The sequence below is a fragment of the Schistocerca americana genome, unplaced genomic scaffold (assembly GCF_021461395.2).
Source record: "Schistocerca americana isolate TAMUIC-IGC-003095 unplaced genomic scaffold, iqSchAmer2.1 HiC_scaffold_1006, whole genome shotgun sequence".
Taxonomy (NCBI): domain Eukaryota; kingdom Metazoa; phylum Arthropoda; class Insecta; order Orthoptera; family Acrididae; genus Schistocerca; species Schistocerca americana.
The window spans coordinates 1-21,174 of NW_025725054.1; the positions used below are offsets into that span (position 1 = coordinate 1).

The 21,174-nt window shown below is 55.1% G+C and overlaps 63 non-coding genes across 63 annotated transcripts; all 63 read left to right on the forward strand.

Moving 5' to 3' along the window:
- The first annotated feature begins 186 nt into the window (after positions 1 to 186).
- On the forward strand, positions 187 to 268 carry Trnal-aag. Its single transcript has one exon. It is a non-coding gene; the product is annotated as a tRNA-Leu (tRNA).
- Positions 269 to 348: 80 nt separating this feature from the next.
- Trnal-cag lies at positions 349 to 431 on the forward strand. Its single transcript has one exon. It is a non-coding gene; the product is annotated as a tRNA-Leu (tRNA).
- Positions 432 to 709: 278 nt separating this feature from the next.
- On the forward strand, positions 710 to 781 carry Trnae-cuc. Its single transcript has one exon. It is a non-coding gene; the product is annotated as a tRNA-Glu (tRNA).
- Positions 782 to 1,162: 381 nt separating this feature from the next.
- Positions 1,163 to 1,234, forward strand: Trnah-gug. Its single transcript has one exon. It is a non-coding gene; the product is annotated as a tRNA-His (tRNA).
- A 286-nt stretch (positions 1,235 to 1,520) lies between these two features.
- Trnal-aag lies at positions 1,521 to 1,600 on the forward strand. The gene has a single exon. It is a non-coding gene; the product is annotated as a tRNA-Leu (tRNA).
- An 80-nt stretch (positions 1,601 to 1,680) lies between these two features.
- Positions 1,681 to 1,763, forward strand: Trnal-cag. Its single transcript has one exon. It is a non-coding gene; the product is annotated as a tRNA-Leu (tRNA).
- Positions 1,764 to 2,041: 278 nt separating this feature from the next.
- Positions 2,042 to 2,113, forward strand: Trnae-cuc. Its single transcript has one exon. It is a non-coding gene; the product is annotated as a tRNA-Glu (tRNA).
- A 382-nt stretch (positions 2,114 to 2,495) lies between these two features.
- Positions 2,496 to 2,567, forward strand: Trnah-gug. Its single transcript has one exon. It is a non-coding gene; the product is annotated as a tRNA-His (tRNA).
- Positions 2,568 to 2,854: 287 nt separating this feature from the next.
- Positions 2,855 to 2,936, forward strand: Trnal-aag. The gene has a single exon. It is a non-coding gene; the product is annotated as a tRNA-Leu (tRNA).
- An 80-nt stretch (positions 2,937 to 3,016) lies between these two features.
- Trnal-cag lies at positions 3,017 to 3,098 on the forward strand. Its single transcript has one exon. It is a non-coding gene; the product is annotated as a tRNA-Leu (tRNA).
- Positions 3,099 to 3,377: 279 nt separating this feature from the next.
- On the forward strand, positions 3,378 to 3,449 carry Trnae-cuc. Its single transcript has one exon. It is a non-coding gene; the product is annotated as a tRNA-Glu (tRNA).
- A 382-nt stretch (positions 3,450 to 3,831) lies between these two features.
- Trnah-gug lies at positions 3,832 to 3,903 on the forward strand. Its single transcript has one exon. It is a non-coding gene; the product is annotated as a tRNA-His (tRNA).
- A 287-nt stretch (positions 3,904 to 4,190) lies between these two features.
- On the forward strand, positions 4,191 to 4,272 carry Trnal-aag. The gene has a single exon. It is a non-coding gene; the product is annotated as a tRNA-Leu (tRNA).
- An 80-nt stretch (positions 4,273 to 4,352) lies between these two features.
- On the forward strand, positions 4,353 to 4,434 carry Trnal-cag. The gene has a single exon. It is a non-coding gene; the product is annotated as a tRNA-Leu (tRNA).
- A 279-nt stretch (positions 4,435 to 4,713) lies between these two features.
- On the forward strand, positions 4,714 to 4,785 carry Trnae-cuc. Its single transcript has one exon. It is a non-coding gene; the product is annotated as a tRNA-Glu (tRNA).
- Positions 4,786 to 5,167: 382 nt separating this feature from the next.
- On the forward strand, positions 5,168 to 5,239 carry Trnah-gug. The gene has a single exon. It is a non-coding gene; the product is annotated as a tRNA-His (tRNA).
- Positions 5,240 to 5,526: 287 nt separating this feature from the next.
- Positions 5,527 to 5,608, forward strand: Trnal-aag. Its single transcript has one exon. It is a non-coding gene; the product is annotated as a tRNA-Leu (tRNA).
- Positions 5,609 to 5,688: 80 nt separating this feature from the next.
- Trnal-cag lies at positions 5,689 to 5,770 on the forward strand. The gene has a single exon. It is a non-coding gene; the product is annotated as a tRNA-Leu (tRNA).
- Positions 5,771 to 6,049: 279 nt separating this feature from the next.
- Trnae-cuc lies at positions 6,050 to 6,121 on the forward strand. The gene has a single exon. It is a non-coding gene; the product is annotated as a tRNA-Glu (tRNA).
- A 382-nt stretch (positions 6,122 to 6,503) lies between these two features.
- On the forward strand, positions 6,504 to 6,575 carry Trnah-gug. Its single transcript has one exon. It is a non-coding gene; the product is annotated as a tRNA-His (tRNA).
- A 287-nt stretch (positions 6,576 to 6,862) lies between these two features.
- Trnal-aag lies at positions 6,863 to 6,944 on the forward strand. The gene has a single exon. It is a non-coding gene; the product is annotated as a tRNA-Leu (tRNA).
- An 80-nt stretch (positions 6,945 to 7,024) lies between these two features.
- Trnal-cag lies at positions 7,025 to 7,106 on the forward strand. Its single transcript has one exon. It is a non-coding gene; the product is annotated as a tRNA-Leu (tRNA).
- A 279-nt stretch (positions 7,107 to 7,385) lies between these two features.
- Trnae-cuc lies at positions 7,386 to 7,457 on the forward strand. The gene has a single exon. It is a non-coding gene; the product is annotated as a tRNA-Glu (tRNA).
- A 382-nt stretch (positions 7,458 to 7,839) lies between these two features.
- Trnah-gug lies at positions 7,840 to 7,911 on the forward strand. Its single transcript has one exon. It is a non-coding gene; the product is annotated as a tRNA-His (tRNA).
- Positions 7,912 to 8,198: 287 nt separating this feature from the next.
- On the forward strand, positions 8,199 to 8,280 carry Trnal-aag. Its single transcript has one exon. It is a non-coding gene; the product is annotated as a tRNA-Leu (tRNA).
- Positions 8,281 to 8,360: 80 nt separating this feature from the next.
- Positions 8,361 to 8,442, forward strand: Trnal-cag. The gene has a single exon. It is a non-coding gene; the product is annotated as a tRNA-Leu (tRNA).
- A 279-nt stretch (positions 8,443 to 8,721) lies between these two features.
- Trnae-cuc lies at positions 8,722 to 8,793 on the forward strand. Its single transcript has one exon. It is a non-coding gene; the product is annotated as a tRNA-Glu (tRNA).
- Positions 8,794 to 9,175: 382 nt separating this feature from the next.
- Trnah-gug lies at positions 9,176 to 9,247 on the forward strand. The gene has a single exon. It is a non-coding gene; the product is annotated as a tRNA-His (tRNA).
- A 287-nt stretch (positions 9,248 to 9,534) lies between these two features.
- On the forward strand, positions 9,535 to 9,616 carry Trnal-aag. The gene has a single exon. It is a non-coding gene; the product is annotated as a tRNA-Leu (tRNA).
- Positions 9,617 to 9,696: 80 nt separating this feature from the next.
- On the forward strand, positions 9,697 to 9,778 carry Trnal-cag. Its single transcript has one exon. It is a non-coding gene; the product is annotated as a tRNA-Leu (tRNA).
- Positions 9,779 to 10,057: 279 nt separating this feature from the next.
- Positions 10,058 to 10,129, forward strand: Trnae-cuc. The gene has a single exon. It is a non-coding gene; the product is annotated as a tRNA-Glu (tRNA).
- A 382-nt stretch (positions 10,130 to 10,511) lies between these two features.
- Trnah-gug lies at positions 10,512 to 10,583 on the forward strand. The gene has a single exon. It is a non-coding gene; the product is annotated as a tRNA-His (tRNA).
- Positions 10,584 to 10,870: 287 nt separating this feature from the next.
- Positions 10,871 to 10,952, forward strand: Trnal-aag. Its single transcript has one exon. It is a non-coding gene; the product is annotated as a tRNA-Leu (tRNA).
- Positions 10,953 to 11,032: 80 nt separating this feature from the next.
- On the forward strand, positions 11,033 to 11,114 carry Trnal-cag. The gene has a single exon. It is a non-coding gene; the product is annotated as a tRNA-Leu (tRNA).
- A 279-nt stretch (positions 11,115 to 11,393) lies between these two features.
- Trnae-cuc lies at positions 11,394 to 11,465 on the forward strand. Its single transcript has one exon. It is a non-coding gene; the product is annotated as a tRNA-Glu (tRNA).
- A 382-nt stretch (positions 11,466 to 11,847) lies between these two features.
- Trnah-gug lies at positions 11,848 to 11,919 on the forward strand. The gene has a single exon. It is a non-coding gene; the product is annotated as a tRNA-His (tRNA).
- A 287-nt stretch (positions 11,920 to 12,206) lies between these two features.
- On the forward strand, positions 12,207 to 12,288 carry Trnal-aag. Its single transcript has one exon. It is a non-coding gene; the product is annotated as a tRNA-Leu (tRNA).
- An 80-nt stretch (positions 12,289 to 12,368) lies between these two features.
- Trnal-cag lies at positions 12,369 to 12,450 on the forward strand. The gene has a single exon. It is a non-coding gene; the product is annotated as a tRNA-Leu (tRNA).
- A 279-nt stretch (positions 12,451 to 12,729) lies between these two features.
- Trnae-cuc lies at positions 12,730 to 12,801 on the forward strand. Its single transcript has one exon. It is a non-coding gene; the product is annotated as a tRNA-Glu (tRNA).
- Positions 12,802 to 13,183: 382 nt separating this feature from the next.
- Trnah-gug lies at positions 13,184 to 13,255 on the forward strand. Its single transcript has one exon. It is a non-coding gene; the product is annotated as a tRNA-His (tRNA).
- Positions 13,256 to 13,542: 287 nt separating this feature from the next.
- Trnal-aag lies at positions 13,543 to 13,624 on the forward strand. The gene has a single exon. It is a non-coding gene; the product is annotated as a tRNA-Leu (tRNA).
- An 80-nt stretch (positions 13,625 to 13,704) lies between these two features.
- Positions 13,705 to 13,786, forward strand: Trnal-cag. Its single transcript has one exon. It is a non-coding gene; the product is annotated as a tRNA-Leu (tRNA).
- Positions 13,787 to 14,065: 279 nt separating this feature from the next.
- Trnae-cuc lies at positions 14,066 to 14,137 on the forward strand. The gene has a single exon. It is a non-coding gene; the product is annotated as a tRNA-Glu (tRNA).
- Positions 14,138 to 14,518: 381 nt separating this feature from the next.
- Positions 14,519 to 14,590, forward strand: Trnah-gug. Its single transcript has one exon. It is a non-coding gene; the product is annotated as a tRNA-His (tRNA).
- A 285-nt stretch (positions 14,591 to 14,875) lies between these two features.
- Positions 14,876 to 14,957, forward strand: Trnal-aag. The gene has a single exon. It is a non-coding gene; the product is annotated as a tRNA-Leu (tRNA).
- Positions 14,958 to 15,038: 81 nt separating this feature from the next.
- Trnal-cag lies at positions 15,039 to 15,120 on the forward strand. The gene has a single exon. It is a non-coding gene; the product is annotated as a tRNA-Leu (tRNA).
- Positions 15,121 to 15,399: 279 nt separating this feature from the next.
- On the forward strand, positions 15,400 to 15,471 carry Trnae-cuc. The gene has a single exon. It is a non-coding gene; the product is annotated as a tRNA-Glu (tRNA).
- Positions 15,472 to 15,853: 382 nt separating this feature from the next.
- On the forward strand, positions 15,854 to 15,925 carry Trnah-gug. The gene has a single exon. It is a non-coding gene; the product is annotated as a tRNA-His (tRNA).
- A 287-nt stretch (positions 15,926 to 16,212) lies between these two features.
- Positions 16,213 to 16,294, forward strand: Trnal-aag. The gene has a single exon. It is a non-coding gene; the product is annotated as a tRNA-Leu (tRNA).
- An 80-nt stretch (positions 16,295 to 16,374) lies between these two features.
- Trnal-cag lies at positions 16,375 to 16,456 on the forward strand. The gene has a single exon. It is a non-coding gene; the product is annotated as a tRNA-Leu (tRNA).
- Positions 16,457 to 16,735: 279 nt separating this feature from the next.
- On the forward strand, positions 16,736 to 16,807 carry Trnae-cuc. The gene has a single exon. It is a non-coding gene; the product is annotated as a tRNA-Glu (tRNA).
- A 382-nt stretch (positions 16,808 to 17,189) lies between these two features.
- Trnah-gug lies at positions 17,190 to 17,261 on the forward strand. Its single transcript has one exon. It is a non-coding gene; the product is annotated as a tRNA-His (tRNA).
- Positions 17,262 to 17,549: 288 nt separating this feature from the next.
- On the forward strand, positions 17,550 to 17,631 carry Trnal-aag. Its single transcript has one exon. It is a non-coding gene; the product is annotated as a tRNA-Leu (tRNA).
- Positions 17,632 to 17,711: 80 nt separating this feature from the next.
- Positions 17,712 to 17,793, forward strand: Trnal-cag. The gene has a single exon. It is a non-coding gene; the product is annotated as a tRNA-Leu (tRNA).
- Positions 17,794 to 18,072: 279 nt separating this feature from the next.
- Trnae-cuc lies at positions 18,073 to 18,144 on the forward strand. Its single transcript has one exon. It is a non-coding gene; the product is annotated as a tRNA-Glu (tRNA).
- Positions 18,145 to 18,526: 382 nt separating this feature from the next.
- Trnah-gug lies at positions 18,527 to 18,598 on the forward strand. The gene has a single exon. It is a non-coding gene; the product is annotated as a tRNA-His (tRNA).
- Positions 18,599 to 18,885: 287 nt separating this feature from the next.
- Positions 18,886 to 18,967, forward strand: Trnal-aag. Its single transcript has one exon. It is a non-coding gene; the product is annotated as a tRNA-Leu (tRNA).
- Positions 18,968 to 19,047: 80 nt separating this feature from the next.
- On the forward strand, positions 19,048 to 19,129 carry Trnal-cag. Its single transcript has one exon. It is a non-coding gene; the product is annotated as a tRNA-Leu (tRNA).
- Positions 19,130 to 19,408: 279 nt separating this feature from the next.
- On the forward strand, positions 19,409 to 19,480 carry Trnae-cuc. Its single transcript has one exon. It is a non-coding gene; the product is annotated as a tRNA-Glu (tRNA).
- A 382-nt stretch (positions 19,481 to 19,862) lies between these two features.
- Positions 19,863 to 19,934, forward strand: Trnah-gug. The gene has a single exon. It is a non-coding gene; the product is annotated as a tRNA-His (tRNA).
- Positions 19,935 to 20,221: 287 nt separating this feature from the next.
- On the forward strand, positions 20,222 to 20,303 carry Trnal-aag. Its single transcript has one exon. It is a non-coding gene; the product is annotated as a tRNA-Leu (tRNA).
- Positions 20,304 to 20,383: 80 nt separating this feature from the next.
- Positions 20,384 to 20,465, forward strand: Trnal-cag. Its single transcript has one exon. It is a non-coding gene; the product is annotated as a tRNA-Leu (tRNA).
- Positions 20,466 to 20,744: 279 nt separating this feature from the next.
- Positions 20,745 to 20,816, forward strand: Trnae-cuc. The gene has a single exon. It is a non-coding gene; the product is annotated as a tRNA-Glu (tRNA).
- The last annotated feature ends 358 nt before the right edge of the window (positions 20,817 to 21,174 follow it).

Sequence of the window (21,174 nt, forward strand, 5' to 3'; positions counted from 1 at the left end):
CAGGTGGCACTACCAGCTCATTATCAACACGCAACGCCGTCGCACCAGAGCGCGGGCAGCCGCCTGTGTAGTTAATCTCTATCGAAAAGGGCAGTTGTTTGAGGGTGCAACGGATGAGCAGCCAGTCGCAGCAGAACAGGAAGCTGTGTCGTGCACTATTTCTACAAAGCGAAAAGCACTGACGCAGGTAGCGTGGCCGAGCGGTCTAAGGCGCTGGTTTAAGGCACCAGTCTCTTCGGAGGCGTGGGTTCGAATCCCACCGCTGCCAGTTTTTACTTCTCGTTTTTGTGCCATTGCGGTGTGGTCTCGTGGGTAAGAACGCAGCTCCTGTGACCACCGTGGCGCGTAGGTAGCGTGGCCCGAGCGGTCTAAGGCGCTGGTTTCAGGCACCAGTCTCTTCGGAGGCGTGGGTTCGAATCCCACCGCTGCCACTGTTTTCTGTCTCGAAAACAGGAGCACTGATTGCCCGCGAAGGGAACAGGCGCAGCAAGCCGTGAGCGTCTCTTTCTTAAATTGTCGTAGCAGCACAGTGCGTGGTGCAACGACAGGATTCACAGGCGCAGTCTGGTGTCACGGTTGCTGGCGTTCGTCTCCACGAAAGTGTCCCGAGCATGCCGTTCTACAAAGTGGAAACGCTAAATTTTTGCCGTTGTCGTCAAGTAGCGTGTGTGCAGTTTGCTGCGTTCGCTGGAGAGCACTTGCGTCGTTATCCGGTGTGGTCTAGTGGCTAGGATACCTGGCTCTCACCCAGGAGGCCCGGGTTCGATTCCCGGTACCGGAAATGCGCATTTTGTTGCTCCTCTTATGCGACTTGGCCCGACTTAGCTCGACTGACGCTACGCTGACGCTTGCAGAAAACTACGTTAAGTACGATTCGTGGTAACAAGTGACGGCGAGAGCGATGCGACACCTGTCCACCTCTTATCGAGGCACCTAACTGTGGTCAACAGAGCTGGAGACTGCAAGACATTGCCACGGGGGTTGAATGCAGCTAACCACACTGCTTAGTGTCCTAACAGCGCAGACACGTTCGTTTGCCAGTATACATGTAATGGAGACCGCGTCTGACGCAGCTGTGGGGAGACACAGTGGTGTGTGGGCTGAGCTTTGCTGTCCATCGCCACTTGCAGTCGCGAGAGCTGCTGTCGGCGGTGCTTGCGTGGCCGTGATCGTCTAGTGGTTAGGACATTGCGTTGTGGCCGCAATAACCCAGGTTCGAATCCTGGTCACGGCAAATTTTAAACTTTGCCTTGCTGTCGCTGCAATGACGATAGTGACTCAGTGTTTGAAATCACGGTGCCCTCTTGATTTTTCACTCATGTTACGCAGGCTGCAGGTGGCACTACCAGCTCATTATCAACACGCAACGCCGTCGCACCAGAGCGCGGGCAGCCGCCTGTGTAGTTAATCTCTATTCGAAAAGGGCAGTTGTTTGAGGTGCAACGGATGAGCAGCCAGTCGCAGCAGAACAGGAAGCTGTGTCGTGCACTATTTCTACAAAAGCGAAAAGCACTGACGCAGGTAGCGTGGCCGGAGCGGTCTAAGCGCTGGTTTAAGGCACCAGTCTTCGGAGGCGTGGGTTCGAATCCCACCGCTGCCAGTTTTTACTTCTCGTTTTTGTGCCATTGCGGTGTGGTCTCGTGGGTAAGAACGCAGCTCCTGTGACCACCGTGGCGCGTAGGTAGCGTGGCCGAGCGGTCTAAGGCGCTGGTTTCAGGCACCAGTCCTCTTCGGAGGCGTGGGTTCGAATCCCACCGCTGCCACTGTTTCTGTCTCGAAAACAGGAGCACTGATTGCCCGCGAAGGGAACAGCGCAGCAAGCCGTGAGCGTCTCTTTCTTAAATTGTCGTAGCAGCACAGTGCGTGGTGCAACGACAGGATTCACAGGCGCAGTCTGGTGTCACGGTTGCTGGCGTTCGTCTCCACGAAATGTGTCCCGAGCATGCCGTTCTACAAAGTGGAAACGCTAAATTTTTGCCGTTGTCGTCAAGTACGGTGTGTGCAGTTTGCTGCGTTCGCTGGAGGAGCACTTGCGTCGTTATCCGGTGTGGTCTAGTGGCTAGGATACCTGGCTCTCACCCAGGAGGCCCGGGTTCGATTCCCGGTACCGGAAATGCGCATTTTGTTGCTCCTCTTATGCGACTTGGCCCGACTTAGCTCGACTGACGCTACGCTGACGCTTGCAGAAAACTACGTTAAGTACGATTCGTGGTAACAAGTGACGGCGAGAGCGATGCGACACCTGTCCACCTCTTATCGAGGCACCTAACTGTGGTCAACAGAGCTGGAGGACTGCAAGACATTGCCACGGGGGTTGAATGCAGCTAACCACACTGCTTAGTGTCCTAACAGCGCAGACACGTTCGTTTGCCAGTATACATGTAATGGAGACCGCGTCTGACGCAGCTGTGGGGAGACACAGTGGTGTGTGGGCTGAGCTTTGCTGTCCATCGCCACTTGCAGTCGCGAGAGCTGCTGTCGGCGGTGCTTGCGTGGCCGTGATCGTCTAGTGGTTAGGACATTGCGTTGTGGCCGCAATAACCCAGGTTCGAATCCTGGTCACGGCAAATTTTAAACTTTTGCCTTGCTGTCGCTGCAATGACGATAGTGACTCAGTGTTTGAAATCACGGTGCCCTCTTGATTTTTCACTCATGTTACGCAGGCTGCAGGTGGCACTACCAGCTCATTATCAACACGCAACGCCGTCGCACCAGAGCGCGGGCAGCCGCCTGTGTAGTTAATCTCTATTCGAAAAGGGCAGTTGTTTGAGGTGCAACGGATGAGCAGCCAGTCGCAGCAGAACAGGAAGCTGTGTCGTGCACTATTTCTACAAAAGCGAAAAGCACTGACGCAGGTAGCGTGGCCGAGCGGTCTAAGGCGCTGGTTTAAGGCACCAGTCTCTTCGGAGGCGTGGGTTCGAATCCCACCGCTGCCAGTTTTTACTTCTCGTTTTTGTGCCATTGCGGTGTGGTCTCGTGGGTAAGAACGCAGCTCCTGTGACCACCGTGGCGCGTAGGTAGCGTGGCCGAGCGGTCTAAGGCGCTGGTTTCAGGCACCAGTCTCTTCGGAGGCGTGGGTTCGAATCCCACCGCTGCCACTGTTTTCTGTCTCGAAAACAGGAGCACTGATTGCCCGCGAAGGGAACAGCGCAGCAAGCCGTGAGCGTCTCTTTCTTAAATTGTCGTAGCAGCACAGTGCGTGGTGCAACGACAGGATTCACAGGCGCAGTCTGGTGTCACGGTTGCTGGCGTTCGTCTCCACGAAATGTGTCCCGAGCATGCCGTTCTACAAAGTGGAAACGCTAAATTTTTGCCGTTGTCGTCAAGTAGCGTGTGTGCAGTTTGCTGCGTTCGCTGGAGGAGCACTTGCGTCGTTATCCGGTGTGGTCTAGTGGCTAGGATACCTGGCTCTCACCCAGGAGGCCCGGGTTCGATTCCCGGTACCGGAAATGCGCATTTTGTTGCTCCTCTTATGCGACTTGGCCCGACTTAGCTCGACTGACGCTACGCTGACGCTTGCAGAAAACTACGTTAAGTACGATTCGTGGTAACAAGTGACGGCGAGAGCGATGCGACACCTGTCCACCTCTTATCGAGGCACCTAACTGTGGTCAACAGAGCTGGAGGACTGCAAGACATTGCCACGGGGGTTGAATGCAGCTAACCACACTGCTTAGTGTCCTAACAGCGCAGACACGTTCGTTTGCCAGTATACATGTAATGGAGACCGCGTCTGACGCAGCTGTGGGGAGACACAGTGGTGTGTGGGCTGAGCTTTGCTGTCCATCGCCACTTGCAGTCGCGAGAGCTGCTGTCGGCGGTGCTTGCGTGGCCGTGATCGTCTAGTGGTTAGGACATTGCGTTGTGGCCGCAATAACCCAGGTTCGAATCCTGGTCACGGCAAATTTTAAACTTTTGCCTTGCTGTCGCTGCAATGACGATAGTGACTCAGTGTTTGAAATCACGGTGCCCTCTTGATTTTTCACTCATGTTACGCAGGCTGCAGGTGGCACTACCAGCTCATTATCAACACGCAACGCCGTCGCACCAGAGCGCGGGCAGCCGCCTGTGTAGTTAATCTCTATTCGAAAAGGGCAGTTGTTTGAGGTGCAACGGATGAGCAGCCAGTCGCAGCAGAACAGGAAGCTGTGTCGTGCACTATTTCTACAAAAGCGAAAAGCACTGACGCAGGTAGCGTGGCCGAGCGGTCTAAGGCGCTGGTTTAAGGCACCAGTCTCTTCGGAGGCGTGGGTTCGAATCCCACCGCTGCCAGTTTTTACTTCTCGTTTTTGTGCCATTGCGGTGTGGTCTCGTGGGTAAGAACGCAGCTCCTGTGACCACCGTGGCGCGTAGGTAGCGTGGCCGAGCGGTCTAAGGCGCTGGTTTCAGGCACCAGTCTCTTCGGAGGCGTGGGTTCGAATCCCACCGCTGCCACTGTTTTCTGTCTCGAAAACAGGAGCACTGATTGCCCGCGAAGGGAACAGCGCAGCAAGCCGTGAGCGTCTCTTTCTTAAATTGTCGTAGCAGCACAGTGCGTGGTGCAACGACAGGATTCACAGGCGCAGTCTGGTGTCACGGTTGCTGGCGTTCGTCTCCACGAAATGTGTCCCGAGCATGCCGTTCTACAAAGTGGAAACGCTAAATTTTTGCCGTTGTCGTCAAGTAGCGTGTGTGCAGTTTGCTGCGTTCGCTGGAGGAGCACTTGCGTCGTTATCCGGTGTGGTCTAGTGGCTAGGATACCTGGCTCTCACCCAGGAGGCCCGGGTTCGATTCCCGGTACCGGAAATGCGCATTTTGTTGCTCCTCTTATGCGACTTGGCCCGACTTAGCTCGACTGACGCTACGCTGACGCTTGCAGAAAACTACGTTAAGTACGATTCGTGGTAACAAGTGACGGCGAGAGCGATGCGACACCTGTCCACCTCTTATCGAGGCACCTAACTGTGGTCAACAGAGCTGGAGGACTGCAAGACATTGCCACGGGGGTTGAATGCAGCTAACCACACTGCTTAGTGTCCTAACAGCGCAGACACGTTCGTTTGCCAGTATACATGTAATGGAGACCGCGTCTGACGCAGCTGTGGGGAGACACAGTGGTGTGTGGGCTGAGCTTTGCTGTCCATCGCCACTTGCAGTCGCGAGAGCTGCTGTCGGCGGTGCTTGCGTGGCCGTGATCGTCTAGTGGTTAGGACATTGCGTTGTGGCCGCAATAACCCAGGTTCGAATCCTGGTCACGGCAAATTTTAAACTTTTGCCTTGCTGTCGCTGCAATGACGATAGTGACTCAGTGTTTGAAATCACGGTGCCCTCTTGATTTTTCACTCATGTTACGCAGGCTGCAGGTGGCACTACCAGCTCATTATCAACACGCAACGCCGTCGCACCAGAGCGCGGGCAGCCGCCTGTGTAGTTAATCTCTATTCGAAAAGGGCAGTTGTTTGAGGTGCAACGGATGAGCAGCCAGTCGCAGCAGAACAGGAAGCTGTGTCGTGCACTATTTCTACAAAAGCGAAAAGCACTGACGCAGGTAGCGTGGCCGAGCGGTCTAAGGCGCTGGTTTAAGGCACCAGTCTCTTCGGAGGCGTGGGTTCGAATCCCACCGCTGCCAGTTTTTACTTCTCGTTTTTGTGCCATTGCGGTGTGGTCTCGTGGGTAAGAACGCAGCTCCTGTGACCACCGTGGCGCGTAGGTAGCGTGGCCGAGCGGTCTAAGGCGCTGGTTTCAGGCACCAGTCTCTTCGGAGGCGTGGGTTCGAATCCCACCGCTGCCACTGTTTTCTGTCTCGAAAACAGGAGCACTGATTGCCCGCGAAGGGAACAGCGCAGCAAGCCGTGAGCGTCTCTTTCTTAAATTGTCGTAGCAGCACAGTGCGTGGTGCAACGACAGGATTCACAGGCGCAGTCTGGTGTCACGGTTGCTGGCGTTCGTCTCCACGAAATGTGTCCCGAGCATGCCGTTCTACAAAGTGGAAACGCTAAATTTTTGCCGTTGTCGTCAAGTAGCGTGTGTGCAGTTTGCTGCGTTCGCTGGAGGAGCACTTGCGTCGTTATCCGGTGTGGTCTAGTGGCTAGGATACCTGGCTCTCACCCAGGAGGCCCGGGTTCGATTCCCGGTACCGGAAATGCGCATTTTGTTGCTCCTCTTATGCGACTTGGCCCGACTTAGCTCGACTGACGCTACGCTGACGCTTGCAGAAAACTACGTTAAGTACGATTCGTGGTAACAAGTGACGGCGAGAGCGATGCGACACCTGTCCACCTCTTATCGAGGCACCTAACTGTGGTCAACAGAGCTGGAGGACTGCAAGACATTGCCACGGGGGTTGAATGCAGCTAACCACACTGCTTAGTGTCCTAACAGCGCAGACACGTTCGTTTGCCAGTATACATGTAATGGAGACCGCGTCTGACGCAGCTGTGGGGAGACACAGTGGTGTGTGGGCTGAGCTTTGCTGTCCATCGCCACTTGCAGTCGCGAGAGCTGCTGTCGGCGGTGCTTGCGTGGCCGTGATCGTCTAGTGGTTAGGACATTGCGTTGTGGCCGCAATAACCCAGGTTCGAATCCTGGTCACGGCAAATTTTAAACTTTTGCCTTGCTGTCGCTGCAATGACGATAGTGACTCAGTGTTTGAAATCACGGTGCCCTCTTGATTTTTCACTCATGTTACGCAGGCTGCAGGTGGCACTACCAGCTCATTATCAACACGCAACGCCGTCGCACCAGAGCGCGGGCAGCCGCCTGTGTAGTTAATCTCTATTCGAAAAGGGCAGTTGTTTGAGGTGCAACGGATGAGCAGCCAGTCGCAGCAGAACAGGAAGCTGTGTCGTGCACTATTTCTACAAAAGCGAAAAGCACTGACGCAGGTAGCGTGGCCGAGCGGTCTAAGGCGCTGGTTTAAGGCACCAGTCTCTTCGGAGGCGTGGGTTCGAATCCCACCGCTGCCAGTTTTTACTTCTCGTTTTTGTGCCATTGCGGTGTGGTCTCGTGGGTAAGAACGCAGCTCCTGTGACCACCGTGGCGCGTAGGTAGCGTGGCCGAGCGGTCTAAGGCGCTGGTTTCAGGCACCAGTCTCTTCGGAGGCGTGGGTTCGAATCCCACCGCTGCCACTGTTTTCTGTCTCGAAAACAGGAGCACTGATTGCCCGCGAAGGGAACAGCGCAGCAAGCCGTGAGCGTCTCTTTCTTAAATTGTCGTAGCAGCACAGTGCGTGGTGCAACGACAGGATTCACAGGCGCAGTCTGGTGTCACGGTTGCTGGCGTTCGTCTCCACGAAATGTGTCCCGAGCATGCCGTTCTACAAAGTGGAAACGCTAAATTTTTGCCGTTGTCGTCAAGTAGCGTGTGTGCAGTTTGCTGCGTTCGCTGGAGGAGCACTTGCGTCGTTATCCGGTGTGGTCTAGTGGCTAGGATACCTGGCTCTCACCCAGGAGGCCCGGGTTCGATTCCCGGTACCGGAAATGCGCATTTTGTTGCTCCTCTTATGCGACTTGGCCCGACTTAGCTCGACTGACGCTACGCTGACGCTTGCAGAAAACTACGTTAAGTACGATTCGTGGTAACAAGTGACGGCGAGAGCGATGCGACACCTGTCCACCTCTTATCGAGGCACCTAACTGTGGTCAACAGAGCTGGAGGACTGCAAGACATTGCCACGGGGGTTGAATGCAGCTAACCACACTGCTTAGTGTCCTAACAGCGCAGACACGTTCGTTTGCCAGTATACATGTAATGGAGACCGCGTCTGACGCAGCTGTGGGGAGACACAGTGGTGTGTGGGCTGAGCTTTGCTGTCCATCGCCACTTGCAGTCGCGAGAGCTGCTGTCGGCGGTGCTTGCGTGGCCGTGATCGTCTAGTGGTTAGGACATTGCGTTGTGGCCGCAATAACCCAGGTTCGAATCCTGGTCACGGCAAATTTTAAACTTTTGCCTTGCTGTCGCTGCAATGACGATAGTGACTCAGTGTTTGAAATCACGGTGCCCTCTTGATTTTTCACTCATGTTACGCAGGCTGCAGGTGGCACTACCAGCTCATTATCAACACGCAACGCCGTCGCACCAGAGCGCGGGCAGCCGCCTGTGTAGTTAATCTCTATTCGAAAAGGGCAGTTGTTTGAGGTGCAACGGATGAGCAGCCAGTCGCAGCAGAACAGGAAGCTGTGTCGTGCACTATTTCTACAAAAGCGAAAAGCACTGACGCAGGTAGCGTGGCCGAGCGGTCTAAGGCGCTGGTTTAAGGCACCAGTCTCTTCGGAGGCGTGGGTTCGAATCCCACCGCTGCCAGTTTTTACTTCTCGTTTTTGTGCCATTGCGGTGTGGTCTCGTGGGTAAGAACGCAGCTCCTGTGACCACCGTGGCGCGTAGGTAGCGTGGCCGAGCGGTCTAAGGCGCTGGTTTCAGGCACCAGTCTCTTCGGAGGCGTGGGTTCGAATCCCACCGCTGCCACTGTTTTCTGTCTCGAAAACAGGAGCACTGATTGCCCGCGAAGGGAACAGCGCAGCAAGCCGTGAGCGTCTCTTTCTTAAATTGTCGTAGCAGCACAGTGCGTGGTGCAACGACAGGATTCACAGGCGCAGTCTGGTGTCACGGTTGCTGGCGTTCGTCTCCACGAAATGTGTCCCGAGCATGCCGTTCTACAAAGTGGAAACGCTAAATTTTTGCCGTTGTCGTCAAGTAGCGTGTGTGCAGTTTGCTGCGTTCGCTGGAGGAGCACTTGCGTCGTTATCCGGTGTGGTCTAGTGGCTAGGATACCTGGCTCTCACCCAGGAGGCCCGGGTTCGATTCCCGGTACCGGAAATGCGCATTTTGTTGCTCCTCTTATGCGACTTGGCCCGACTTAGCTCGACTGACGCTACGCTGACGCTTGCAGAAAACTACGTTAAGTACGATTCGTGGTAACAAGTGACGGCGAGAGCGATGCGACACCTGTCCACCTCTTATCGAGGCACCTAACTGTGGTCAACAGAGCTGGAGGACTGCAAGACATTGCCACGGGGGTTGAATGCAGCTAACCACACTGCTTAGTGTCCTAACAGCGCAGACACGTTCGTTTGCCAGTATACATGTAATGGAGACCGCGTCTGACGCAGCTGTGGGGAGACACAGTGGTGTGTGGGCTGAGCTTTGCTGTCCATCGCCACTTGCAGTCGCGAGAGCTGCTGTCGGCGGTGCTTGCGTGGCCGTGATCGTCTAGTGGTTAGGACATTGCGTTGTGGCCGCAATAACCCAGGTTCGAATCCTGGTCACGGCAAATTTTAAACTTTTGCCTTGCTGTCGCTGCAATGACGATAGTGACTCAGTGTTTGAAATCACGGTGCCCTCTTGATTTTTCACTCATGTTACGCAGGCTGCAGGTGGCACTACCAGCTCATTATCAACACGCAACGCCGTCGCACCAGAGCGCGGGCAGCCGCCTGTGTAGTTAATCTCTATTCGAAAAGGGCAGTTGTTTGAGGTGCAACGGATGAGCAGCCAGTCGCAGCAGAACAGGAAGCTGTGTCGTGCACTATTTCTACAAAAGCGAAAAGCACTGACGCAGGTAGCGTGGCCGAGCGGTCTAAGGCGCTGGTTTAAGGCACCAGTCTCTTCGGAGGCGTGGGTTCGAATCCCACCGCTGCCAGTTTTTACTTCTCGTTTTTGTGCCATTGCGGTGTGGTCTCGTGGGTAAGAACGCAGCTCCTGTGACCACCGTGGCGCGTAGGTAGCGTGGCCGAGCGGTCTAAGGCGCTGGTTTCAGGCACCAGTCTCTTCGGAGGCGTGGGTTCGAATCCCACCGCTGCCACTGTTTTCTGTCTCGAAAACAGGAGCACTGATTGCCCGCGAAGGGAACAGCGCAGCAAGCCGTGAGCGTCTCTTTCTTAAATTGTCGTAGCAGCACAGTGCGTGGTGCAACGACAGGATTCACAGGCGCAGTCTGGTGTCACGGTTGCTGGCGTTCGTCTCCACGAAATGTGTCCCGAGCATGCCGTTCTACAAAGTGGAAACGCTAAATTTTTGCCGTTGTCGTCAAGTAGCGTGTGTGCAGTTTGCTGCGTTCGCTGGAGGAGCACTTGCGTCGTTATCCGGTGTGGTCTAGTGGCTAGGATACCTGGCTCTCACCCAGGAGGCCCGGGTTCGATTCCCGGTACCGGAAATGCGCATTTTGTTGCTCCTCTTATGCGACTTGGCCCGACTTAGCTCGACTGACGCTACGCTGACGCTTGCAGAAAACTACGTTAAGTACGATTCGTGGTAACAAGTGACGGCGAGAGCGATGCGACACCTGTCCACCTCTTATCGAGGCACCTAACTGTGGTCAACAGAGCTGGAGGACTGCAAGACATTGCCACGGGGGTTGAATGCAGCTAACCACACTGCTTAGTGTCCTAACAGCGCAGACACGTTCGTTTGCCAGTATACATGTAATGGAGACCGCGTCTGACGCAGCTGTGGGGAGACACAGTGGTGTGTGGGCTGAGCTTTGCTGTCCATCGCCACTTGCAGTCGCGAGAGCTGCTGTCGGCGGTGCTTGCGTGGCCGTGATCGTCTAGTGGTTAGGACATTGCGTTGTGGCCGCAATAACCCAGGTTCGAATCCTGGTCACGGCAAATTTTAAACTTTTGCCTTGCTGTCGCTGCAATGACGATAGTGACTCAGTGTTTGAAATCACGGTGCCCTCTTGATTTTTCACTCATGTTACGCAGGCTGCAGGTGGCACTACCAGCTCATTATCAACACGCAACGCCGTCGCACCAGAGCGCGGGCAGCCGCCTGTGTAGTTAATCTCTATTCGAAAAGGGCAGTTGTTTGAGGTGCAACGGATGAGCAGCCAGTCGCAGCAGAACAGGAAGCTGTGTCGTGCACTATTTCTACAAAAGCGAAAAGCACTGACGCAGGTAGCGTGGCCGAGCGGTCTAAGGCGCTGGTTTAAGGCACCAGTCTCTTCGGAGGCGTGGGTTCGAATCCCACCGCTGCCAGTTTTTACTTCTCGTTTTTGTGCCATTGCGGTGTGGTCTCGTGGGTAAGAACGCAGCTCCTGTGACCACCGTGGCGCGTAGGTAGCGTGGCCGAGCGGTCTAAGGCGCTGGTTTCAGGCACCAGTCTCTTCGGAGGCGTGGGTTCGAATCCCACCGCTGCCACTGTTTTCTGTCTCGAAAACAGGAGCACTGATTGCCCGCGAAGGGAACAGCGCAGCAAGCCGTGAGCGTCTCTTTCTTAAATTGTCGTAGCAGCACAGTGCGTGGTGCAACGACAGGATTCACAGGCGCAGTCTGGTGTCACGGTTGCTGGCGTTCGTCTCCACGAAATGTGTCCCGAGCATGCCGTTCTACAAAGTGGAAACGCTAAATTTTTGCCGTTGTCGTCAAGTAGCGTGTGTGCAGTTTGCTGCGTTCGCTGGAGGAGCACTTGCGTCGTTATCCGGTGTGGTCTAGTGGCTAGGATACCTGGCTCTCACCCAGGAGGCCCGGGTTCGATTCCCGGTACCGGAAATGCGCATTTTGTTGCTCCTCTTATGCGACTTGGCCCGACTTAGCTCGACTGACGCTACGCTGACGCTTGCAGAAAACTACGTTAAGTACGATTCGTGGTAACAAGTGACGGCGAGAGCGATGCGACACCTGTCCACCTCTTATCGAGGCACCTAACTGTGGTCAACAGAGCTGGAGGACTGCAAGACATTGCCACGGGGGTTGAATGCAGCTAACCACACTGCTTAGTGTCCTAACAGCGCAGACACGTTCGTTTGCCAGTATACATGTAATGGAGACCGCGTCTGACGCAGCTGTGGGGAGACACAGTGGTGTGTGGGCTGAGCTTTGCTGTCCATCGCCACTTGCAGTCGCGAGAGCTGCTGTCGGCGGTGCTTGCGTGGCCGTGATCGTCTAGTGGTTAGGACATTGCGTTGTGGCCGCAATAACCCAGGTTCGAATCCTGGTCACGGCAAATTTTAAACTTTTGCCTTGCTGTCGCTGCAATGACGATAGTGACTCAGTGTTTGAAATCACGGTGCCCTCTTGATTTTTCACTCATGTTACGCAGGCTGCAGGTGGCACTACCAGCTCATTATCAACACGCAACGCCGTCGCACCAGAGCGCGGGCAGCCGCCTGTGTAGTTAATCTCTATTCGAAAAGGGCAGTTGTTTGAGGTGCAACGGATGAGCAGCCAGTCGCAGCAGAACAGGAAGCTGTGTCGTGCACTATTTCTACAAAAGCGAAAAGCACTGACGCAGGTAGCGTGGCCGAGCGGTCTAAGGCGCTGGTTTAAGGCACCAGTCTCTTCGGAGGCGTGGGTTCGAATCCCACCGCTGCCAGTTTTTACTTCTCGTTTTTGTGCCATTGCGGTGTGGTCTCGTGGGTAAGAACGCAGCTCCTGTGACCACCGTGGCGCGTAGGTAGCGTGGCCGAGCGGTCTAAGGCGCTGGTTTCAGGCACCAGTCTCTTCGGAGGCGTGGGTTCGAATCCCACCGCTGCCACTGTTTTCTGTCTCGAAAACAGGAGCACTGATTGCCCGCGAAGGGAACAGCGCAGCAAGCCGTGAGCGTCTCTTTCTTAAATTGTCGTAGCAGCACAGTGCGTGGTGCAACGACAGGATTCACAGGCGCAGTCTGGTGTCACGGTTGCTGGCGTTCGTCTCCACGAAATGTGTCCCGAGCATGCCGTTCTACAAAGTGGAAACGCTAAATTTTTGCCGTTGTCGTCAAGTAGCGTGTGTGCAGTTTGCTGCGTTCGCTGGAGGAGCACTTGCGTCGTTATCCGGTGTGGTCTAGTGGCTAGGATACCTGGCTCTCACCCAGGAGGCCCGGGTTCGATTCCCGGTACCGGAAATGCGCATTTTGTTGCTCCTCTTATGCGACTTGGCCCGACTTAGCTCGACTGACGCTACGCTGACGCTTGCAGAAAACTACGTTAAGTACGATTCGTGGTAACAAGTGACGGCGAGAGCGATGCGACACCTGTCCACCTCTTATCGAGGCACCTAACTGTGGTCAACAGAGCTGGAGGACTGCAAGACATTGCCACGGGGGTTGAATGCAGCTAACCACACTGCTTAGTGTCCTAACAGCGCAGACACGTTCGTTTGCCAGTATACATGTAATGGAGACCGCGTCTGACGCAGCTGTGGGGAGACACAGTGGTGTGTGGGCTGAGCTTTGCTGTCCATCGCCACTTGCAGTCGCGAGAGCTGCTGTCGGCGGTGCTTGCGTGGCCGTGATCGTCTAGTGGTTAGGACATTGCGTTGTGGCCGCAATAACCCAGGTTCGAATCCTGGTCACGGCAAATTTTAAACTTTTGCCTTGCTGTCGCTGCAATGACGATAGTGACTCAGTGTTTGAAATCACGGTGCCCTCTTGATTTTTCACTCATGTTACGCAGGCTGCAGGTGGCACTACCAGCTCATTATCAACACGCAACGCCGTCGCACCAGAGCGCGGGCAGCCGCCTGTGTAGTTAATCTCTATTCGAAAAGGGCAGTTGTTTGAGGTGCAACGGATGAGCAGCCAGTCGCAGCAGAACAGGAAGCTGTGTCGTGCACTATTTCTACAAAAGCGAAAAGCACTGACGCAGGTAGCGTGGCCGAGCGGTCTAAGGCGCTGGTTTAAGGCACCAGTCTCTTCGGAGGCGTGGGTTCGAATCCCACCGCTGCCAGTTTTTACTTCTCGTTTTTGTGCCATTGCGGTGTGGTCTCGTGGGTAAGAACGCAGCTCCTGTGACCACCGTGGCGCGTAGGTAGCGTGGCCGAGCGGTCTAAGGCGCTGGTTTCAGGCACCAGTCTCTTCGGAGGCGTGGGTTCGAATCCCACCGCTGCCACTGTTTTCTGTCTCGAAAACAGGAGCACTGATTGCCCGCGAAGGGAACAGCGCAGCAAGCCGTGAGCGTCTCTTTCTTAAATTGTCGTAGCAGCACAGTGCGTGGTGCAACGACAGGATTCACAGGCGCAGTCTGGTGTCACGGTTGCTGGCGTTCGTCTCCACGAAATGTGTCCCGAGCATGCCGTTCTACAAAGTGGAAACGCTAAATTTTTGCCGTTGTCGTCAAGTAGCGTGTGTGCAGTTTGCTGCGTTCGCTGGAGGAGCACTTGCGTCGTTATCCGGTGTGGTCTAGTGGCTAGGATACCTGGCTCTCACCCAGGAGGCCCGGGTTCGATTCCCGGTACCGGAAATGCGCATTTTGTTGCTCCTCTTATGCGACTTGGCCCGACTTAGCTCGACTGACGCTACGCTGACGCTTGCAGAAAACTACGTTAAGTACGATTCGTGGTAACAAGTGACGGCGAGAGCGATGCGACACCTGTCCACCTCTTATCGAGGCACCTAACTGTGGTCAACAGAGCTGGAGGACTGCAAGACATTGCCACGGGGGTTGAATGCAGCTAACCACACTGCTTAGTGTCCTAACAGCGCAGACACGTTCGTTTGCCAGTATACATGTAATGGAGACCGCGTCTGACGCAGCTGTGGGGAGACACAGTGGGTGTGGGCTGAGCTTTGCTGTCCATCGCCACTTGCAGTCGCGAGAGCTGCTGTCGGCGGTGCTTGCGTGGCCGTGATCGTCTAGTGGTTAGGACATTGCGTTGTGGCCGCAATAACCCAGGTTCGAATCCTGGTCACGGCAAATTTTAAACTTTTGCCTTGCTGTCGCTAATGACGATAGTGACTCAGTGTTTGAAATCACGGTGCCCTCTTGATTTTTCACTCATGTTACGCAGGCTGCAGGTGGCACTACCAGCTCATTATCAACACGCAACGCCGTCGCACCAGAGCGCGGGCAGCCGCCTGTGTAGTTAATCTCTATTCGAAAAGGGCAGTTGTTTGAGGTGCAACGGATGAGCAGCCAGTCGCAGCAGAACAGGAAGCTGTGTCGTGCACTATTTCTACAAAAGCGAAAAGCACTGACGCAGGTAGCGTGGCCGAGCGGTCTAAGGCGCTGGTTTAAGGCACCAGTCTCTTCGGAGGCGTGGGTTCGAATCCCACCGCTGCCAGTTTTTTACTTCTCGTTTTTGTGCCATTGCGGTGTGGTCTCGTGGGTAAGAACGCAGCTCCTGTGACCACCGTGGCGCGTAGGTAGCGTGGCCGAGCGGTCTAAGGCGCTGGTTTCAGGCACCAGTCTCTTCGGAGGCGTGGGTTCGAATCCCACCGCTGCCACTGTTTTCTGTCTCGAAAACAGGAGCACTGATTGCCCGCGAAGGGAACAGCGCAGCAAGCCGTGAGCGTCTCTTTCTTAAATTGTCGTAGCAGCACAGTGCGTGGTGCAACGACAGGATTCACAGGCGCAGTCTGGTGTCACGGTTGCTGGCGTTCGTCTCCACGAAATGTGTCCCGAGCATGCCGTTCTACAAAGTGGAAACGCTAAATTTTTGCCGTTGTCGTCAAGTAGCGTGTGTGCAGTTTGCTGCGTTCGCTGGAGGAGCACTTGCGTCGTTATCCGGTGTGGTCTAGTGGCTAGGATACCTGGCTCTCACCCAGGAGGCCCGGGTTCGATTCCCGGTACCGGAAATGCGCATTTTGTTGCTCCTCTTATGCGACTTGGCCCGACTTAGCTCGACTGACGCTACGCTGACGCTTGCAGAAAACTACGTTAAGTACGATTCGTGGTAACAAGTGACGGCGAGAGCGATGCGACACCTGTCCACCTCTTATCGAGGCACCTAACTGTGGTCAACAGAGCTGGAGGACTGCAAGACATTGCCACGGGGGTTGAATGCAGCTAACCACACTGCTTAGTGTCCTAACAGCGCAGACACGTTCGTTTGCCAGTATACATGTAATGGAGACCGCGTCTGACGCAGCTGTGGGGAGACACAGTGGTGTGTGGGCTGAGCTTTGCTGTCCATCGCCACTTGCAGTCGCGAGAGCTGCTGTCGGCGGTGCTTGCGTGGCCGTGATCGTCTAGTGGTTAGGACATTGCGTTGTGGCCGCAATAACCCAGGTTCGAATCCTGGTCACGGCAAATTTTAAACTTTTGCCTTGCTGTCGCTGCAATGACGATAGTGACTCAGTGTTTGAAATCACGGTGCCCTCTTGATTTTTCACTCATGTTACGCAGGCTGCAGGTGGCACTACCAGCTCATTATCAACACGCAACGCCGTCGCACCAGAGCGCGGGCAGCCGCCTGTGTAGTTAATCTCTATTCGAAAAGGGCAGTTGTTTGAGGTGCAACGGATGAGCAGCCAGTCGCAGCAGAACAGGAAGCTGTGTCGTGCACTATTTCTACAAAAGCGAAAAGCACTGACGCAGGTAGCGTGGCCGAGCGGTCTAAGGCGCTGGTTTAAGGCACCAGTCTCTTCGGAGGCGTGGGTTCGAATCCCACCGCTGCCAGTTTTTACTTCTCGTTTTTGTGCCATTGCGGTGTGGTCTCGTGGGTAAGAACGCAGCTCCTGTGACCACCGTGGCGCGTAGGTAGCGTGGCCGAGCGGTCTAAGGCGCTGGTTTCAGGCACCAGTCTCTTCGGAGGCGTGGGTTCGAATCCCACCGCTGCCACTGTTTTCTGTCTCGAAAACAGGAGCACTGATTGCCCGCGAAGGGAACAGCGCAGCAAGCCGTGAGCGTCTCTTTCTTAAATTGTCGTAGCAGCACAGTGCGTGGTGCAACGACAGGATTCACAGGCGCAGTCTGGTGTCACGGTTGCTGGCGTTCGTCTCCACGAAATGTGTCCCGAGCATGCCGTTCTACAAAGTGGAAACGCTAAATTTTTGCCGTTGTCGTCAAGTAGCGTGTGTGCAGTTTGCTGCGTTCGCTGGAGGAGCACTTGCGTCGTTATCCGGTGTGGTCTAGTGGCTAGGATACCTGGCTCTCACCCAGGAGGCCCGGGTTCGATTCCCGGTACCGGAAATGCGCATTTTGTTGCTCCTCTTATGCGACTTGGCCCGACTTAGCTCGACTGACGCTACGCTGACGCTTGCAGAAAACTACGTTAAGTACGATTCGTGGTAACAAGTGACGGCGAGAGCGATGCGACACCTGTCCACCTCTTATCGAGGCACCTAACTGTGGTCAACAGAGCTGGAGGACTGCAAGACATTGCCACGGGGGTTGAATGCAGCTAACCACACTGCTTAGTGTCCTAACAGCGCAGACACGTTCGTTTGCCAGTATACATGTAATGGAGACCGCGTCTGACGCAGCTGTGGGGAGACACAGTGGTGTGTGGGCTGAGCTTTGCTGTCCATCGCCACTTGCAGTCGCGAGAGCTGCTGTCGGCGGTGCTTGCGTGGCCGTGATCGTCTAGTGGTTAGGACATTGCGTTGTGGCCGCAATAACCCAGGTTCGAATCCTGGTCACGGCAAATTTTAAACTTTTGCCTTGCTGTCGCTGCAATGACGATAGTGACTCAGTGTTTGAAATCACGGTGCCCTCTTGATTTTTCACTCATGTTACGCAGGCTGCAGGTGGCACTACCAGCTCATTATCAACACGCAACGCCGTCGCACCAGAGCGCGGGCAGCCGCCTGTGTAGTTAATCTCTATTCGAAAAGGGCAGTTGTTTGAGGTGCAACGGAATGAGCAGCCAGTCGCAGCAGAACAGGAAGCTGTGTCGTGCACTATTTCTACAAAAGCGAAAAGCACTGACGCAGGTAGCGTGGCCGAGCGGTCTAAGGCGCTGGTTTAAGGCACCAGTCTCTTCGGAGGCGTGGGTTCGAATCCCACCGCTGCCAGTTTTTACTTCTCGTTTTTGTGCCATTGCGGTGTGGTCTCGTGGGTAAGAACGCAGCTCCTGTGACCACCGTGGCGCGTAGGTAGCGTGGCCGAGCGGTCTAAGGCGCTGGTTTCAGGCACCAGTCTCTTCGGAGGCGTGGGTTCGAATCCCACCGCTGCCACTGTTTTCTGTCTCGAAAACAGGAGCACTGATTGCCCGCGAAGGGAACAGCGCAGCAAGCCGTGAGCGTCTCTTTCTTAAATTGTCGTAGCAGCACAGTGCGTGGTGCAACGACAGGATTCACAGGCGCAGTCTGGTGTCACGGTTGCTGGCGTTCGTCTCCACGAAATGTGTCCCGAGCATGCCGTTCTACAAAGTGGAAACGCTAAATTTTTGCCGTTGTCGTCAAGTAGCGTGTGTGCAGTTTGCTGCGTTCGCTGGAGGAGCACTTGCGTCGTTATCCGGTGTGGTCTAGTGGCTAGGATACCTGGCTCTCACCCAGGAGGCCCGGGTTCGATTCCCGGTACCGGAAATGCGCATTTTGTTGCTCCTCTTATGCGACTTGGCCCGACTTAGCTCGACTGACGCTACGCTGACGCTTGCAGAAAACTACGTTAAGTACGATTCGTGGTAACAAGTGACGGCGAGAGCGATGCGACACCTGTCCACCTCTTATCGAGGCACCTAACTGTGGTCAACAGAGCTGGAGGACTGCAAGACATTGCCACGGGGGTTGAATGCAGCTAACCACACTGCTTAGTGTCCTAACAGCGCAGACACGTTCGTTTGCCAGTATACATGTAATGGAGACCGCGTCTGACGCAGCTGTGGGGAGACACAGTGGTGTGTGGGCTGAGCTTTGCTGTCCATCGCCACTTGCAGTCGCGAGAGCTGCTGTCGGCGGTGCTTGCGTGGCCGTGATCGTCTAGTGGTTAGGACATTGCGTTGTGGCCGCAATAACCCAGGTTCGAATCCTGGTCACGGCAAATTTTAAACTTTTGCCTTGCTGTCGCTGCAATGACGATAGTGACTCAGTGTTTGAAATCACGGTGCCCTCTTGATTTTTCACTCATGTTACGCAGGCTGCAGGTGGCACTACCAGCTCATTATCAACACGCAACGCCGTCGCACCAGAGCGCGGGCAGCCGCCTGTGTAGTTAATCTCTATTCGAAAAGGGCAGTTGTTTGAGGTGCAACGGATGAGCAGCCAGTCGCAGCAGAACAGGAAGCTGTGTCGTGCACTATTTCTACAAAAGCGAAAAGCACTGACGCAGGTAGCGTGGCCGAGCGGTCTAAGGCGCTGGTTTAAGGCACCAGTCTCTTCGGAGGCGTGGGTTCGAATCCCACCGCTGCCAGTTTTTACTTCTCGTTTTTGTGCCATTGCGGTGTGGTCTCGTGGGTAAGAACGCAGCTCCTGTGACCACCGTGGCGCGTAGGTAGCGTGGCCGAGCGGTCTAAGGCGCTGGTTTCAGGCACCAGTCTCTTCGGAGGCGTGGGTTCGAATCCCACCGCTGCCACTGTTTTCTGTCTCGAAAACAGGAGCACTGATTGCCCGCGAAGGGAACAGCGCAGCAAGCCGTGAGCGTCTCTTTCTTAAATTGTCGTAGCAGCACAGTGCGTGGTGCAACGACAGGATTCACAGGCGCAGTCTGGTGTCACGGTTGCTGGCGTTCGTCTCCACGAAATGTGTCCCGAGCATGCCGTTCTACAAAGTGGAAACGCTAAATTTTTGCCGTTGTCGTCAAGTAGCGTGTGTGCAGTTTGCTGCGTTCGCTGGAGGAGCACTTGCGTCGTTATCCGGTGTGGTCTAGTGGCTAGGATACCTGGCTCTCACCCAGGAGGCCCGGGTTCGATTCCCGGTACCGGAAATGCGCATTTTGTTGCTCCTCTTATGCGACTTGGCCCGACTTAGCTCGACTGACGCTACGCTGACGCTTGCAGAAAACTACGTTAAGTACGATTCGTGGTAACAAGTGACGGCGAGAGCGATGCGACACCTGTCCACCTCTTATCGAGGCACCTAACTGTGGTCAACAGAGCTGGAGGACTGCAAGACATTGCCACGGGGGTTGAATGCAGCTAACCACACTGCTTAGTGTCCTAACAGCGCAGACACGTTCGTTTGCCAGTATACATGTAATGGAGACCGCGTCTGACGCAGCTGTGGGGAGACACAGTGGTGTGTGGGCTGAGCTTTGCTGTCCATCGCCACTTGCAGTCGCGAGAGCTGCTGTCGGCGGTGCTTGCGTGGCCGTGATCGTCTAGTGGTTAGGACATTGCGTTGTGGCCGCAATAACCCAGGTTCGAATCCTGGTCACGGCAAATTTTAAACTTTTGCCTTGCTGTCGCTGCAATGACGATAGTGACTCAGTGTTTGAAATCACGGTGCCCTCTTGATTTTTCACTCATGTTACGCAGGCTGCAGGTGGCACTACCAGCTCATTATCAACACGCAACGCCGTCGCACCAGAGCGCGGGCAGCCGCCTGTGTAGTTAATCTCTATTCGAAAAGGGCAGTTGTTTGAGGTGCAACGGATGAGCAGCCAGTCGCAGCAGAACAGGAAGCTGTGTCGTGCACTATTTCTACAAAAGCGAAAAGCACTGACGCAGGTAGCGTGGCCGAGCGGTCTAAGGCGCTGGTTTAAGGCACCAGTCTCTTCGGAGGCGTGGGTTCGAATCCCACCGCTGCCAGTTTTTACTTCTCGTTTTTGTGCCATTGCGGTGTGGTCTCGTGGGTAAGAACGCAGCTCCTGTGACCACCGTGGCGCGTAGGTAGCGTGGCCGAGCGGTCTAAGGCGCTGGTTTCAGGCACCAGTCTCTTCGGAGGCGTGGGTTCGAATCCCACCGCTGCCACTGTTTTCTGTCTCGAAAACAGGAGCACTGATTGCCCGCGAAGGGAACAGCGCAGCAAGCCGTGAGCGTCTCTTTCTTAAATTGTCGTAGCAGCACAGTGCGTGGTGCAACGACAGGATTCACAGGCGCAGTCTGGTGTCACGGTTGCTGGCGTTCGTCTCCACGAAATGTGTCCCGAGCATGCCGTTCTACAAAGTGGAAACGCTAAATTTTTGCCGTTGTCGTCAAGTAGCGTGTGTGCAGTTTGCTGCGTTCGCTGGAGGAGCACTTGCGTCGTTATCCGGTGTGGTCTAGTGGCTAGGATACCTGGCTCTCACCCAGGAGGCCCGGGTTCGATTCCCGGTACCGGAAATGCGCATTTTGTTGCTCCTCTTATGCGACTTGGCCCGACTTAGCTCGACTGACGCTACGCTGACGCTTGCAGAAAACTACGTTAAGTACGATTCGTGGTAACAAGTGACGGCGAGAGCGATGCGACACCTGTCCACCTCTTATCGAGGCACCTAACTGTGGTCAACAGAGCTGGAGGACTGCAAGACATTGCCACGGGGGTTGAATGCAGCTAACCACACTGCTTAGTGTCCTAACAGCGCAGACACGTTCGTTTGCCAGTATACATGTAATGGAGACCGCGTCTGACGCAGCTGTGGGGAGACACAGTGGTGTGTGGGCTGAGCTTTGCTGTCCATCGCCACTTGCAGTCGCGAGA